Source organism: Hyaena hyaena, unplaced genomic scaffold (assembly GCF_003009895.1).
Source record: "Hyaena hyaena isolate Hyena2069 unplaced genomic scaffold, ASM300989v1 scaffold_161, whole genome shotgun sequence".
Taxonomy (NCBI): Eukaryota; Metazoa; Chordata; class Mammalia; order Carnivora; family Hyaenidae; genus Hyaena; species Hyaena hyaena.
The window spans coordinates 2,553,165-2,568,125 of NW_024080792.1; the positions used below are offsets into that span (position 1 = coordinate 2,553,165).

The 14,961-nt window shown below is 35.3% G+C and overlaps 1 long non-coding RNA gene across 2 annotated transcripts in view; it reads right to left on the reverse strand.

Annotated features, from left to right (window-relative positions):
- Positions 1 to 10,855: 10,855 nt before the first annotated feature.
- Positions 10,856 to 14,961, reverse strand: part of LOC120236740 — a 39,671-nt gene continuing 35,565 nt past the window's right edge. Inside the window, exons 3-4 of one of the 2 annotated variants that reach the window (XR_005529755.1) lie at positions 14,664 to 14,802; positions 10,856 to 10,900 (exon numbers count right to left, since the gene is read on the reverse strand). This is a non-coding gene — a long non-coding RNA (uncharacterized LOC120236740). Of the gene's footprint in view, positions 10,901 to 14,663; positions 14,806 to 14,961 lie in introns of both variants that reach the window. The other variant, XR_005529754.1, reaches the window with a different exon arrangement.

Consider the following 14,961-nt stretch of genomic DNA (forward strand, 5'->3'; position numbering starts at 1 on the left):
TGCTGTAGAAGCATACAACATTTTCTTAGCTGAAAGCAGAAGCTTGTGTTCTTTGATTCAGCCTGACTCAGATAATTTAGTCCAACAGTCAACTGAGTCTACAGTATCCATAGTATCCTGCCCCTTCCCCATTCCCAAACAAACAAACAAAAAACCCAAAATTGACTGCTTTAGTAATATTCTCACAGTCAGCTGGTAGAATACGTATCATACCAACACTTCCCAGGTACAGAAATCTAAGACACCGAAGGTCTACCTACACCTTGTGGCCTGGGCCAAAACTGCAGCAGCCTTCCTCAGTCTATGGACAGATCCTATTTTTAAGCATCTATCAATATCCATCAGGTGAGTGAAACTCCCACAGGCTAAACATCATAGCAATAATAATAAATTAAAAAGCTGATATGATGCCAATAGAATGGTTGCTATCCATGTACTAGCTATGCTGTTCATGTAGAAGTGTCTGGGCAAGTACATCATTTTTGTACTTCACATCTGTCTTCACAGGGTTGTTGAGACTTCAGTTAGTTGATACATGCAAAATATATCACAGTTCAGGTATGAAAACCTGAAGTAACACACAATTATTTATTTTTTTAATGTTTATTTTTATTTACTTTTGAGAGAGACAGAGTGTGAGCAGAGGAGAGGCAGAGAGAGAGGGAGACACAGAATCTGAAACAGGCTTCCGGCTCTGAGCTGTCAGCACAGAGCCCGACATGGGGCTCAAACTCATGAGCCATGAGATCATGACCTGAGCCGAAGTCCGACACTCAACTGACTGAGCCACCCAGGTGCTCCCAGAATTATTTTTATAATAAAAATTTAGTTACTTTAATATATTATTCAGAATTTGTCTTTCAGTTTAAAAAACAACCAAAACTTGATGATTTTTAGGAGAAGATAAGCTAAAGCATAAAGAATATATTACTTTAATGTAATAATAATATACTCATAAGTTTATGTTCTCATTCACTTGCTGTCTATGGTCATTCAAAAGGCATCCATTGGATGTCGACCCTTCTCCAGGAGTAGTAATAGAAGTCATCCTCATAATAGGCTGGGTTATTCTGCCTGGACATTTTTGAAGCTGGTCACTTTTTGAAATTTGGTTTATATCAAAGATATAAAGACCTCTGACAAAATCCTCTGTAAAGAATTAGAAACCATTAAAACAAATAACTACATACAACATTTGGTTGATCGAGTGTGTTCCTTAAGATGAGGGAAAAAAATCAAGAGATTGAATTGTCTTTTGATCACACAAAACACAATTAACTGCTAGGTTCATGCCAGTTATAACTGTTTTGCAGTTCGTTTGAAAATCCGTAAAAAGGAACAATATTCTATGTCACTTAATTGAAAAAAATACTTCAAACTGACTGTTAAAATAAGGCTTTAGCAAACCATGGGGTTCACTTGGAGTAAATCATATAAATTAATGAGGTATGAAAAAAAGTTAAATCCAAGTAAATAAAAATAGTGGTAACAGGGTGATATAGGTCATCAATTTTATAGGAAAGTGAAAATGTTAGTCATAAGACATTTAGCCAATAATATTCATTTGTATTTCTTATTATCTAGTGCAATATGTTTACTTTTAGAGTTCAGAGATTTTATTGGTTTAGATTGCATGGTTTGCTTCTAGAATTCCTTGGCAGAATATAAACATATTTCAACATGACAGCCATTCTAATATCCTCAAAAACTGATATCAAAACACTTCTATATTGAGACTCATCACCATCAGGGTAATTAGAAAGTAGTTGACTATGTGGAGACTCCACATGCCAAACTTGTTTGCTGCAATGAGACACTTGATTTTTTCAAGCAAATAAAATATTTTTTTAAAGGCAGCAATCATTCATCACTTAAAAGAAAAATTTTTTAGGTGATAATTGGAAAACAACAAGTTACCTCAAACGGATTTTATTTATGAGAATTCTAAAGTTCAGAGTGTTGGAATTAAAAGAGTTCTTATATTTAAGAAATCTTCAATTCCAGTGGCTCCTAAATTTTTTATTAAAAAACCCTCAGATTATTTCCAACTTTTGTGGGAAGAACTCAGAACTTTTAGATGTAAAAGAGAAACACAGAACTGCTATAAAAAAGGCAGACAAGGACTCATGGAGTGTATTTTAAGAATACTGTTCACTCATCCCTCTCTCTACTCCAATTAAGTATCCTTAGAGCATTTGAAAATTTGAAAATTACTACAAAGTCAGATTATTTCTACAGTTTATTTGCATAATTTGTGGGAGTTATGTTTTATAAAGATGTTGCAAATGCTAAATTAGAAAATACTGACCCTAGGTCCCAGCAGATACACAGGGTTGTGTTCCTATGAGCCCCAGTCACAATATTTTCACCAACCTGGGGCGCCTGGGTGGCTCAGTCAGTTAAGGGTCCGACTTCAGCTCAGGTCATGATCTCACTATTCATGGGTTCAACCCCTGCGTCAGGCTCTGTGCTGACAGAGCCTGGAGCCTGTTTCAGATTCTGTATCTCCCTCTCTCTCTGACCCTCCCCTGCTCACACTCTCTCTCTCTCAGAAATAAATAAAACATTTAAAAATTTTAAAAAATATATTTTCACCAACCTATTGAATATAACCTTGTTTTATGCGTGTTTCTGCATAAAGACACCTTATTTAATATATTTTTCATAAAAATATTAGTTTTTTACTTAAAAAACACTAGCCAAGAAGAGTTTAACATTTTCCTGACCCTGGGTAAGGTGACCATAAATTTCTTTGGGTTTTGGACTCACAAAAATTCACTTAAAAAAAATGAATTGTCATCTCATGAACCCATATTTGACCACTTTCTATCTTTTCCATAAATACATTTCACACTATAGATATTACTTTAACCCTTTCTGGGGTGGCCTCACACACAGATCAACACATTTCATCTTCCTTTCTCTGAATATATCCTATTATTGATTCACTAACATAGAGCTCATGACCAGTGACATTATAACTCATACCTGAATGAAGCTTATCTAACACATGTATTTCCGCCTAAGATACATCACAGCCTTCCTGTGCTTACGAATAATGGACAGCATTTCATCACTATCCTTAGGGGTCATTTTAAACAGTGAAATCAGCAACAAAAAGTACAAAATTAAAAAAAAAACATGGAACAAAATAAACTGCAAAAAAAGACTCTTGTTTGCAATATGAGAGCTGGAATAAGGTTATCAGATCAATCCAAAGCAAAATGGGACAATGAATAACTCTGAGAAGTTTTCTCAGAAAGGAAAAGGAATTATCACCATAATTTGCCTTAGAGTTATCTCTCATTATTGTTGTTTACAATATTCATCCATTTGTTTCTTCAAACATCAGTGGATATTTATAGAGCGCTTATTATGTACCAGGTAATGTAGCTACAAAGGCATAAGACATAGTGCCACCTCTGGCTGACTTCATAATCCACCTGGGATATAGGTAGGTAAATTACCACACAATGTGTTGTGAAAAGCAAATTAAAGTACTATGGGAATATGTGAAGGACTTCACCTAACCCTATCTTAAAGAGCAGGTACAAATTTTCTCACTTTTTTTTTTTTTATTTCAATGACCATTCTTTAAACTCAAGCTCAAGGGTCACCTTCAGAAACCTTTTATGGGCTTCTCCCAACCCCTCCCTAGTTTAGACTAAGTTTTCCCTGCTCTATGTCCTCATTTATTGCAGGGAAACAAGAATGAAGGCAAAGACTATTTTAACAGTTTCTTGAGGTATTGAAAAATCAGTTCTAAAGACCAGAACTAAGAAACTGGCAGCACTTTTGGAGAAAAGAAAAGAGATCTGGCTGTGACTAAGCAAAGGGAATTCCCAGATTTGCCATAAACAAGATACAAATCCTCTGACTCATTGATGAAATGAAGAGTTGGTCAAAATAATATTACTTAAGACATTTTGTAGACTGAAAATTCTATAAGAGGTACAAGGTAAATAAAAATACATACATATTACAAGTCATTTTGCCATGGCAAGTAATACTTAGCCTTGTAAGTCTGTTTTTAATCTTCCAAATTAATCCAAATTTAATTTAGAAATTAGTACTTTAAGGAAAATTCCAACTGACTATACAGCATGATTTTTGAACGATTTTTAAGGACTTCATTTTTGGAGGATACAATAATTAAACAAAAAATACTGGATTTATTCTAGAATTAACCAGATCTACATTACTGTCAATATTCATAATAGCCTAATAATACTTCTCTAGGTAATATGAGAACAAGACAATAAAGTGACTTCCAAGAAATTGGAAAAGAGAAAAATCAGGTTGCCTTTTGAACTTTAAACTAGCAAAATTCAAAAAATATATGTGACTCACTAAATTAACTGAAACTAACTAAAGAACTGTCTTTAAATGTGTGACTTAAAAGTTTGGAAACAACAATGAATTTTATTTGGATGTAATCACAGGAAGACTGGTCTGAAATGGGTTTGCAACTACTAAGCAGAAAAGAAAGAAACCACATTTTACCCCGTCTGGAGAAAGACTGAACAAAAACAGGGATGGCTAGTCTCAAACATATAAAGGGGAGCTGAAAGAGAAGGCAGTTGGCAATGTCTATCCAATGCTGTGCAGGGGAAAGAGTCATCAAAAAGTTGCCTACTGGTGAGGAGGTGAGGAGAATTCACTGGGTGTATCATGGCTTGGATAAAGTATCTCTTAGAAGAACCACCATGCTCTTTAAGCAACCACTTAAGATTTACCATTGCTGCAACCTTAATATGGTTTGGGCAAGAACCCTCAATGAATGATAAATGGGGAGAATGTTTAATGAGGAGCAAAATTTAGTCTTAAAGTGTCTTCCCACAGATTGCTTATGAGTTTCAAAAAGAAAATAGTGTCTACTCAGGAGAGAAGCAAAGAAACACCTTGATCAGGAGATCAAAGTTAATTATCACCGATGAAGGGTACCTCCACATAGGACGCACTAAGAAGGGCACTATTATCAGTAGTGGCACATAGATTCATGCCTGACACACATAACCTGAGTCCAGTCATGAGGAAACATCAGACAAACCTAAAACAAGAAACATTCTCTGAAGAAAAGGAGGGAGAAATTTAGAAAGAAGAAAAACCTGGTCTATCTTCATTAAAAATTTCAATGTCATAAAGGACAAAGACTGAAGAACTGTTGCAGATTAAAGGGGACTAGAAACATGACAACTAAATGCAATACATGAGCCTTGACTGATGGGGGAAAAATCATTAAAAAGTTTATTATTAGGGCAATTGAAAATTTGAATCATTAATAGTATTGTATCAATGTTAAATTTCTTGAATTTGATAACTATGCTAAAGATTATGTAAAGGATATCCTTGTTCTTGAGAAATATATACAGAAGTATTAAGGGATAAAGGTCATGATGTACATAACCTACTCTCAATGGTTTAGAAAGAATCTTATGTACATATGTATGTGTGTGTAGAGAGAGAACGAGAATAATAATTTCAAAAGATTAAAACAAAAAGAACCACTGCACTCTAATGTATTGTGTAAATGAAGAAAGTCATTTCCTCTTTACAAGGTTTCCTTGCCTTCCTTTTACAAGGATCTTGCCTGATAACCAGAAAGTTGATGTGCTAAAAAGGGAATATGAACACTTTGATTATGACAATTTAGGAATTTTTTTTCTGGTTTAGATCAGCAGTTCTTGAAATTAGTTTTTGTCAGTCAATTCACCTGAGTTTAATTAGTGTGAATTTCTGCCTGTGTGAAGGTGGAGAGCTAAACCCTATATCGTGGTGAATTTATCCGTGTGCTGAACCTTGAAGGACCATCCCTGGATACACACCCTGTATCTTCTGTTAAGTATCCCAATATCATCATGAAATTGTGTAATACTTTATAATATAAAGAACATCTTCACAGAGCACCTGGATGGCTCAGTTTAGCATCCAACTCTTGGTTTCAGCTCAGGTCATGATCTTACGGTTCATGGGATGGAGTTCCACATTAGGCTCTGTGTAGATAGGGTGGAGCCTGCTTGGGGGTCTCTCTCTCTCTCTCTCTCTCTCTCAAAATAAATAAATAAAACTTAAAAAATAAAGAACATCTTCACATAGATCATCTCCTTGACATTGAGAAATCCGATAAATAAATGAAAACAGGTATGATCTCTATTTTACACACCTGTAAACTGAGAGGCAGAAACCCTAAGTTGGCTAACTCCGTTGCATGGAATTCAAATACAAGTCAAATACAAACATTTATTTGGTTATCTTATACAATAATACTTTCCTGTTATATGTCATCATTTATGTTTAAGATGATGAATCAGAAACAGTTAAGATCATATAACAAAGAAGCGTTAAATCGCCCCTATCATTATTATAGTAGAAAGGCAAACTAATGTATTTTAAATGATGCTTTAAGATCTAAAGGCAAATCTATGCTTAATTATGAGTTAATTAGAAAATGTTCATTAGCATATTTCTAGAATACTGGCTTTACAGAATGTTTGCTTAACGAGGGAAATCTATTTTATACTTCCTACATTTCTAGAGCTCACACTGTTTGGATGGGAGGCAGCATGGAAGGGAGCCCATGGTCCTGGATATTACAGCATACTCGGTCTCTAACCATCTGGGTTACTTGTAGAAAAGACAATCAATCTTCTACATCCTCAGTCTAAAATTATCAACATTAAAAGACTGGACTAGATGATTTCATGTTTCTTTCAAGTACAACACTCTCCAACCAAACAGCCATGCTTAAAAAAAAAAAAAAAGTTTATTCACTTTTGAGAGAGATAGTGTGAGTGGAGAAGGGGCAGACAGAGAGGAGGACAGAGGATCTGAAGTGGGCCCCATACCAAGAGCAGTGAGTCCAGCGTGGGGCTCAAACCTACGAACTGTGAGACCATGACCCAAGTGGAAGGCAGACACCCAATTAACTGAGCCACCCAGGCTCCCCAAACATATTTTTTGAACTCTGATTCTGGTTCTCTTGATGATCTGGGGTTCAGATAATAAAGTGATAACAAAAAAAAATGTTTTATTAAATTATGTAGTGGTGGATTGTGTCAGTATTCTAGACACATAAAAGGATTATTTATTTATTTTAGAAAAAGAAACTAAATGGAGAAAGAAAATCATGGAGATAGAACAAAAACACAATTTGGCCTACAATTTAGAAAAGTGGGCAAAAAAGAAGCTTTCAAATAATGCCACTTAAAAGGTTAAAGTCTTTTGTAAAAGCACATTTGGTTCAATACCACATATTTAAAATAAATTACTTAAAATAACTGGGAGAGAAAAAATTTCCAGGCAGTTGTAGCCATACTGAACTTACTTTATACTTCATTAAAATTATGTGGCCCCAGAGAAATGCCCCTAACAGAAATTTTACAGTTTCCTCTTGAAATGCTAAAACTAGTATATGAATTCCTGGGCCAGGAAACCTTGAGAGAATAGAGAAGCAAATCTAGAGGAAAAACAACATTAAGAAATCTGAAATCTTTTTATAATTCCTTGGTATCATATTAGCTCACAAAACACCCACTCAGGCGTATTGTCTGCAACAGACATAGTATATGATAGTATTTTTTTTTTTTGCAATGAAAGAATATTAAACCTGTTTCTCAAGTCACTAAGCACACTGCTGCTTTAAAACCACAGCTATTCCCAAAGCATGCATACACATTCTGTTGTACTTTAATTTTTTTGTCTACCGTTAATTGCTTTGCCAATACTTTATCCTAGAGAAGAAAGAAGTGATATAGAGATCATAGTTTCCAACAGAGGAAAGACAGTAGGGTCATCTTCCTCATTCATCTTCTTCATCCTTCAGCCAACGTTAGCTATGGTTCAGACACTGTTTCATATATATCCTAATCTGATCCTCACAATGACCCTAAGAGCTGAGCATAACTGTCATCCCCATATCACATTTACTATATAAGAGGGAAAGGATTCTGATGGGGTTAGGTTCTAGGAGATGAAAAAGTGCAAGAGAAGATGAGGTGCGATAGGAGAATGGGAGCCTTTTCTACTTTAACAAGATGGAAGAAAAGAGAATGTGTGCTGACATGATAAGTCATGGAGGTTCAATAGGAACTGAGGGAGTTTATCTCTAACTACTTCAATTTCTTTGTTTTCCTTATTTGTAAAATTGGGAAAAATAAATCCTCCCATAGTGTAAGATTACTTTGAGGATAAAGGGACATTATATTTAAAAAAAAAAAAAAAAAACACTTAAGATCTCTGGCCTGGACTAAGGATCAAAACTTAAAATAGCTATTATTATTGTTATACATTGATTAATGTGTATTATATATTGTTGCATAACTATAGTTATGTATATAGTATTATGTATAATACTATTATTGTGATTGTTATAACTATTATTATATCTAAACTAGAGGCTAAACTCTATCTGATACCTATCTAGTAAGTATCTATTGAAAGTCACTTGGAATTACACCTGAAACTAAAGTATATTCTAATTAAAAGAAAATTAACTCACTTGGAATATATTTTTAAAAAAGAAACACAGAAAAAAGAAAGTCACTTGGAATGAATATGCCACAATTTATTATGACAGAAACATCTCTAGGGAATAATCAGAAGAATCATACCTATAGATCTTAAAAATGAAGTTTTAACAAAGAAGCCAGTTCCTATCAGTGTCAATCTCAAGAAACCAAAAAATTACATGCACTCAAATCCTAATGAAAACAGAGCTACTTTATTTTTTTTCTCTCTGAATTCCAAAATCGCTATTGGAATGGACTTGCTGAGTATGTGAACATATGTTTCTTCAAAAAGGTAGCTTCAAAGAAAAAAGCAAATCTGACAATATTTCATGCTGGTGTATTTGATTTCATATATATCTAATTAATTAATGTTGTTATCACTTCCTTTTTGTTGTCGAACATTCAAGATGCATTTGGCATGCACAAATATGAAAGTCTTTGCCCCAGAGGCATTTGATGGAAGCTGACCCCTGTGATCCTGAGTCCCATCGACTGCACAGGCTTCTTTCAGTGCTTTCCTTTGTTTCTGTGCCCAAGTACTATACCTTGTGGCACTTTCCACAAGCAACCAGATATGTCTCCCTTTCTCTCAATAATACAAGTACTGAATGTCAATGAGATAGCCTTTATCATTCAATTAGTTGTTCCATTGTCCCAACTATTACTATAAAAAACATTTCAGAGTTATGCAATTAATTGCCATCTGGAAAGGGAAAGAACAACTAATAATTTCCTACATTATCCCCAGTTAAATGTCGCGTAAATCTATTAATTGTTTACTTGGGTAGCAAATTACACCATAAGAGAGGTAAAAAGAAAAACTCATAAAACCATGTTTTAATTTCATGAGCACATTTGCATTGTATGGTCTTGCACTTTCCTTCCTCAGAGCCATGCTCAGCCAACTTGAGAATAGCCAGGGACATAAATATTAGGAAATATGATTTTTTTAAAAGTTAGTGTTTATCATTTGGAATTGAAGTGTGTCCATATTCCTTTACTTAAAATTTTAAGATTCATGCTTGCAGAAAAAGGCCTCTGTGTTTTTCACTCAGGGTACTTTTCTTCATCTCCATTCTGTTCCATAGACTGCAACACAGATTCTACAAGAGAAGAAAAATCTAGTCTCCAAATCTTACAACACATCTTTTTCTTGGTTTATTGTTGGAACCACAGCTTATTCCCCATTCATGTAGAGATTTAGCGAATCTCTAAAATGTAGCCAATAGCTATAACATTAAGGAAATGTTTCTCAAGATAGTTTTATCTTAAGTCCTAAGAAAGTAAGCCCTCCCATTCCAGGGTGGGATTCATCACAGACTAAAGATTTTGAAAGTCGTGTGTCCTGTGTTCTGTGTCTTTCTGTGTACTCTTCTCTTCTGTGGCATCTCTCAGGTAGAACTCTCTCACTGAAATGCTTGGAGCCATCCCACGACCTGCAAACCCTGCCTGAAGCAAGAGCTATCCAGTGGTTTGCCTTTGCTCCCTCTCCCTAAAAACATACATCACAGAGTATAATTACCACACAAAACAAGAGTGTCATTCTGTTGGTCCCAATCATGATTAAAATTAACATAATTATAATTAATCAGACCCGTTTAACCTGTTGTGAGATTTACGGGCTTTATTCAGTTTTAGTTCCTAGCTATAATCCTGTCTCTTCCCGAACTCCTGTACCAACTCCATCCTGGTAGTTGAGGTCTTTGGAGACCTGCCTTCTTTTGACAGGTCTAGAACTGGAACCAAAAGCTTAAAAACAGATCTTATGAAGGGGGGGAGAGGGTGGATGGTGTGCTAGCTGACTCTTCAGTACCAACCATGATTTTTCCCCAGTTTTCTGATTGAAAGCAAGAACTGGATATACATGGAGGCCGTATCCCAAAGGCTGTACTTCTACACTTAGCTTCTGCTATTGGGTCCGTTCCATCAAACTTGGCACTCGGGCTTCACCCCAGGCATCACATAGTGCCCTTTGTTCTGTGCTCCACAAACCCAGCCTTAACTACAAGGCAGGTGAAGCAGCTACAGAAAGTGGTCCATGGAGCTTGGAAGAAAACCCTCATTTCCTCTCCCATTTAAATTACCACAGAATTCCCTCAAAACAGACCAAACGAGACCATTACATATACATGTGACTTGTATAAATTTGGGACATAGAAAACATTTTGTGAGTCAGGATTATAAGTTTTAAAATTGAATTGGAGGGGCGCCTGGGTGGCTTAGTCGGTTGAGCGTCCGACTTTCGCTTGGGTCATGATCTCGCAGTTCATGGGTTCGAGCCCCGCGTTGGGCTCTGTGCTGACTGCCAGCTCAGAGCCTGGAGCCTGTTTCAGAGTCTGTGTCTCCCTCTCTCTCTGACCCTCCCCTGCTCACGCTGTCTATCTCTCTCTCTCCTAGAAATAAATAAAAATATAAAAAAAAAAAAAGACTAAAATTAAAATTGAATTGGAAAGGACTGTTTCTCTCATGATTTCCAAAAAAATGAATGAACACAGGAAAGAGGAAATATTCAACTATCAAATTGAACATTTTAAATCTCAATTTCTAGGGGAAAATGTTTTCTTCAATCATAATCTGATGTGCAAATTACAGTTTTAACTATATGGATGCCACCTAAGGGAAATTTTGCTTTTGTATCTGTTTTAAGTGGAAGGTCATCAGTTTAAGAGGCTCCTCACAAAGGCATAAAATTATGACTCTTATTTTGTTTTTGTTTTTTGTTTTTTTTTTAAATTTTTTTTAAATATTTTATTTATTTCTAGGACAAAGAGAGAGAGAGAGACAGCGTGAGCAGGGGAGGGTCAGAGAGAGAGGGAGTCACAGACTGAAACAGGCTCCAGGCTCTGAGCTGGCAGTCAGCACAGAGCCCGACGCGGGGCTCGAACCCACGAACCGCGAGATCATGACCTGAGCGAAAGTCGGACGCTTAACCGACTAAGCCACCCAGGCGCCCCTCTTATTTTGTTTTTGAATAATTATATAAAGATGTAGCAGTAAACTACCCTGCAGTTTTCAAATGAAGGTTTTAAAAGCCTACTCAAAAGATGGAGTGTTTTTCTCCCATTTTCTCAGTACATAGTGATTTCCTCCTCGATGCCACTTTATGAATTTTGCCCTAGCAAAAGCCTTTTGAACAACTTCCCAACAGTCGAAGGCAAGAACAATTAATTATCCACACCAACTTCTCAATTTGCATCCAAGAAGGAATCTGCCAATGGGATGTCAAAAATATTTACAGGAAAATCCTGACATTTCTGACAGTTGGTGAAGGAAGATAATTTGGACCAATATAATCTTATTGGAGTCTAGTATGGTTTGGATACATTAATTTAATGAAGGGTTGTGAGAGCTGAAGTTGTGTTCTCACAGGCAGCCTTTTTGTAGAAAACTTTTTCCATCTTGAAATATAAGTTATTCACTCCAGTTCCAGACTTAGTGGACAAATATCAAGACTTTAGGAACTGCCATTTAAGTTGTTAAATCATAGTCAAATTAATAGTTAAATCATAGCCTGCAGGATTAAGTTAGTAGACTTGTTAAAAGTTTATGAGTCTGTAGGTCTGAGTCTATATCTCCTTTGTAAGACCAGGAAAAGTTTTTCTAGGATATGAGCTATGAAAGTCCAACTGGTCTTTATACTTAAGAAAAATGGCTTTACTGTTATTCTTTAAAGTAATAAGTGCGTAGAAAATGAAATTAATTAAATGAAGTATACTTGGTGTTTAGTACAGTATCTAATATAAACGGATGCTGCAAAATGCTAATTATCTTCCCTTACCCTATGTTGTTTTTAAGTAATGGAAAATCAGTCTCTACTGTTTCCCTTTTACAGGCTCCAATCTATGATCAGCTAAAGGAATGGTATTAACTAATGCAAACAGGGATTCAAATCAGACCTGCATTAACAGATTTGATACAAATAGACTCAAGAATTCCAGAAATACAAAAAAAAAAAAAAAGACACAAACAACAACAAAAAAACAGACTCTTCAATACAGAGAACAAACTGGTGGTTGGTAAAGAAGAGGTCGGTGGGGAGATGGGTGAAATAGGTGATGGGGATTAAAAGTACACTTAATGTGATTAGCACTGGGAATCACTGTTACCTCGTATACCTGATACTAATATAACAATGTATGTTAACAATATTGGAATAAAAATAAATACATATTTAAGTAAGTAGATAGGTGGGTAAATACATCAATAAGCAAATCAATCAATAAATTCGATGATTGTCAAGGTTTCAGGGCAAGAAAAAAAGAAAAAATTCCAAACATCAAAGAATCTAAACCTTTTCTTAAAGTAAAGATGGAAATCTATCCCTCTGAGCAGAATAAGAGAAAACTAGATATACTTATATAAATAAACAAGGCCTTAAACAAGGAGTCTGATGAAATTGCATTTAGTAAAAGAAGAACACTTTCCTATGACTCAATGAATATAAATTTTTACCACATAAGTCTATCGCTTTTCTAACTGCTCTCTAGGGGGTTAACAATGTGAGGAATGACTTTCTAGTGGCCTTAGAAGCAAGAAATCATGGAAAGTAATGAAGACGTCAGTGGGAGAAAATAATTTTTCCCCCAGTCATTCATTGTGACTACAGCTGTCCTGGGAGATGTCAGGATGACTTGGTTATTGCTCACATATGCAGGACTAAATAGAAGACATTAAGGTCAGACAGGCTCAAGTATCCATAATGCCTTAGGTACTTCATCTCCTAATAGGAAATTCAAGATCTTTTCTGCTAACAGAAATCTCCTAGGGAAGGATTATTTAAATTACTGACTTTTTTTCTCCAGGTGTTTTTTAAGGAAGCTCCATTCAGTGAATTACATGAACTTGGAGCTATGGTTACCCCTACTAATTCTATTATTTCAATTATGAAAACGAATGGCTTTCCCCGTACTGTTCAAAGGGTCTAAGCATCACTGTACTCTTTATTTAAACAAAGAATTTTGGAATTCAGTGTAAAAAAATGTAAATATCTGAGGCCAAAGTTTTCAGTGGTCTCAAGTAAACTTTACATCTTGGTTTTGTACACTGACAGCTGAAATTACAACAGTTAATTGTGGGCAGACCTAGCTAACTGAGCAACACAATAAAATGGCAAGTGATCATTTAACACCTTCATTTGTATAATTTAAAAAATTTGCTTGTGTAACAAGAAGCCACACCATGGTAATTGGCCCATAGATTATCCTGCTACCTAAAAAGAAACAGTATATATGAGACAGAACATGGATGTTGAGTTATAGTCAAATTGGTATCTTCATGTCACAGGGAAAACAATATCATATCTGAGGATTACTGAAGCATTACTACATTCCTAGCACTCGTCTATGCTATTTAGAATAATTTGCTTCATCCTCACAGCACTCTATTATTATCAACTTCTGTCTAAGGAAAAAAGTCACAGAGAGATAAAGCATCTTGTTCCAGGTCACACAGCCAGGAAGTTGTAAAGCAACGATTTAAATCTAAAACTTTTGAATCCAGAGACTATAATTTTAATTAATTAATTAATTCATCCATACATCCATTTAGGTACTATGCATGTACATAGGTCTTTATATTGCATTATAAATTATATACAGTGAAACACACAGATACTAAGTATGCAGTATTTTAAAAATGTATACATCTGGACAAACCAGTGACTCAATCAAGATAAGGAATATTTCTATCATCCCAAAAAGTTCCTTCAATCCATTTTTAATCATTTCTATACCACAACCCCACCACCAAAGGCAATTACTATTCTAACTTCTAATATCATAGTTTAGTGTTTGTAATCTTCCTATAATGGACTGTTACAGTATGTACTATTTGTTTCTGGCTTCTGTCACTCAATATAATGTCTGTCAGATCCCTCCCTGTAATAGTTCTTTTTTCTTTGTATTGCTGAGAAGAATTCCATTGTATGTTTATACCTCCATTCATTTACCCATTTGCTTGTTTCTTTTTATTGCTAAGGAGCAGTCTATTGTTGCTTCAATTTGCTTGGTGATGGACGTTTGGTTGATGGACATGTTTTTATTGTTATAAATAAAGCTGCTATTACCATTCTTGCACACTCTCTTTTTGGAAATATTTTCTCGTATGTTGAGTAAATTATTGCATGTGGAGTCAAATTGCTGGGTAGTATATGTTTACCTTTATATGAAACTATCAAGCTGTTGTCCAAAGTGGCAGTATCATTTTACATCCCCTCCAGGAGTGTGTATGAGTTCCAGTTTCTTCATATCCTCAATAACATTTGGTACAGCAGAGACTGCACTCTCGCAAAATGATCCTACTGAAAACATGGAGTGAGATTATACATGAACATAAAAAAATTAAGTCAAGGAAAATTAAGCTGGCGAAAACAGCTGTGGCCATCTAAGCTTTACTAAATAGCCTCATTCCAAACTTTGTTTGACATCTATGCTTAGTCACCCACAAATTAATTTCT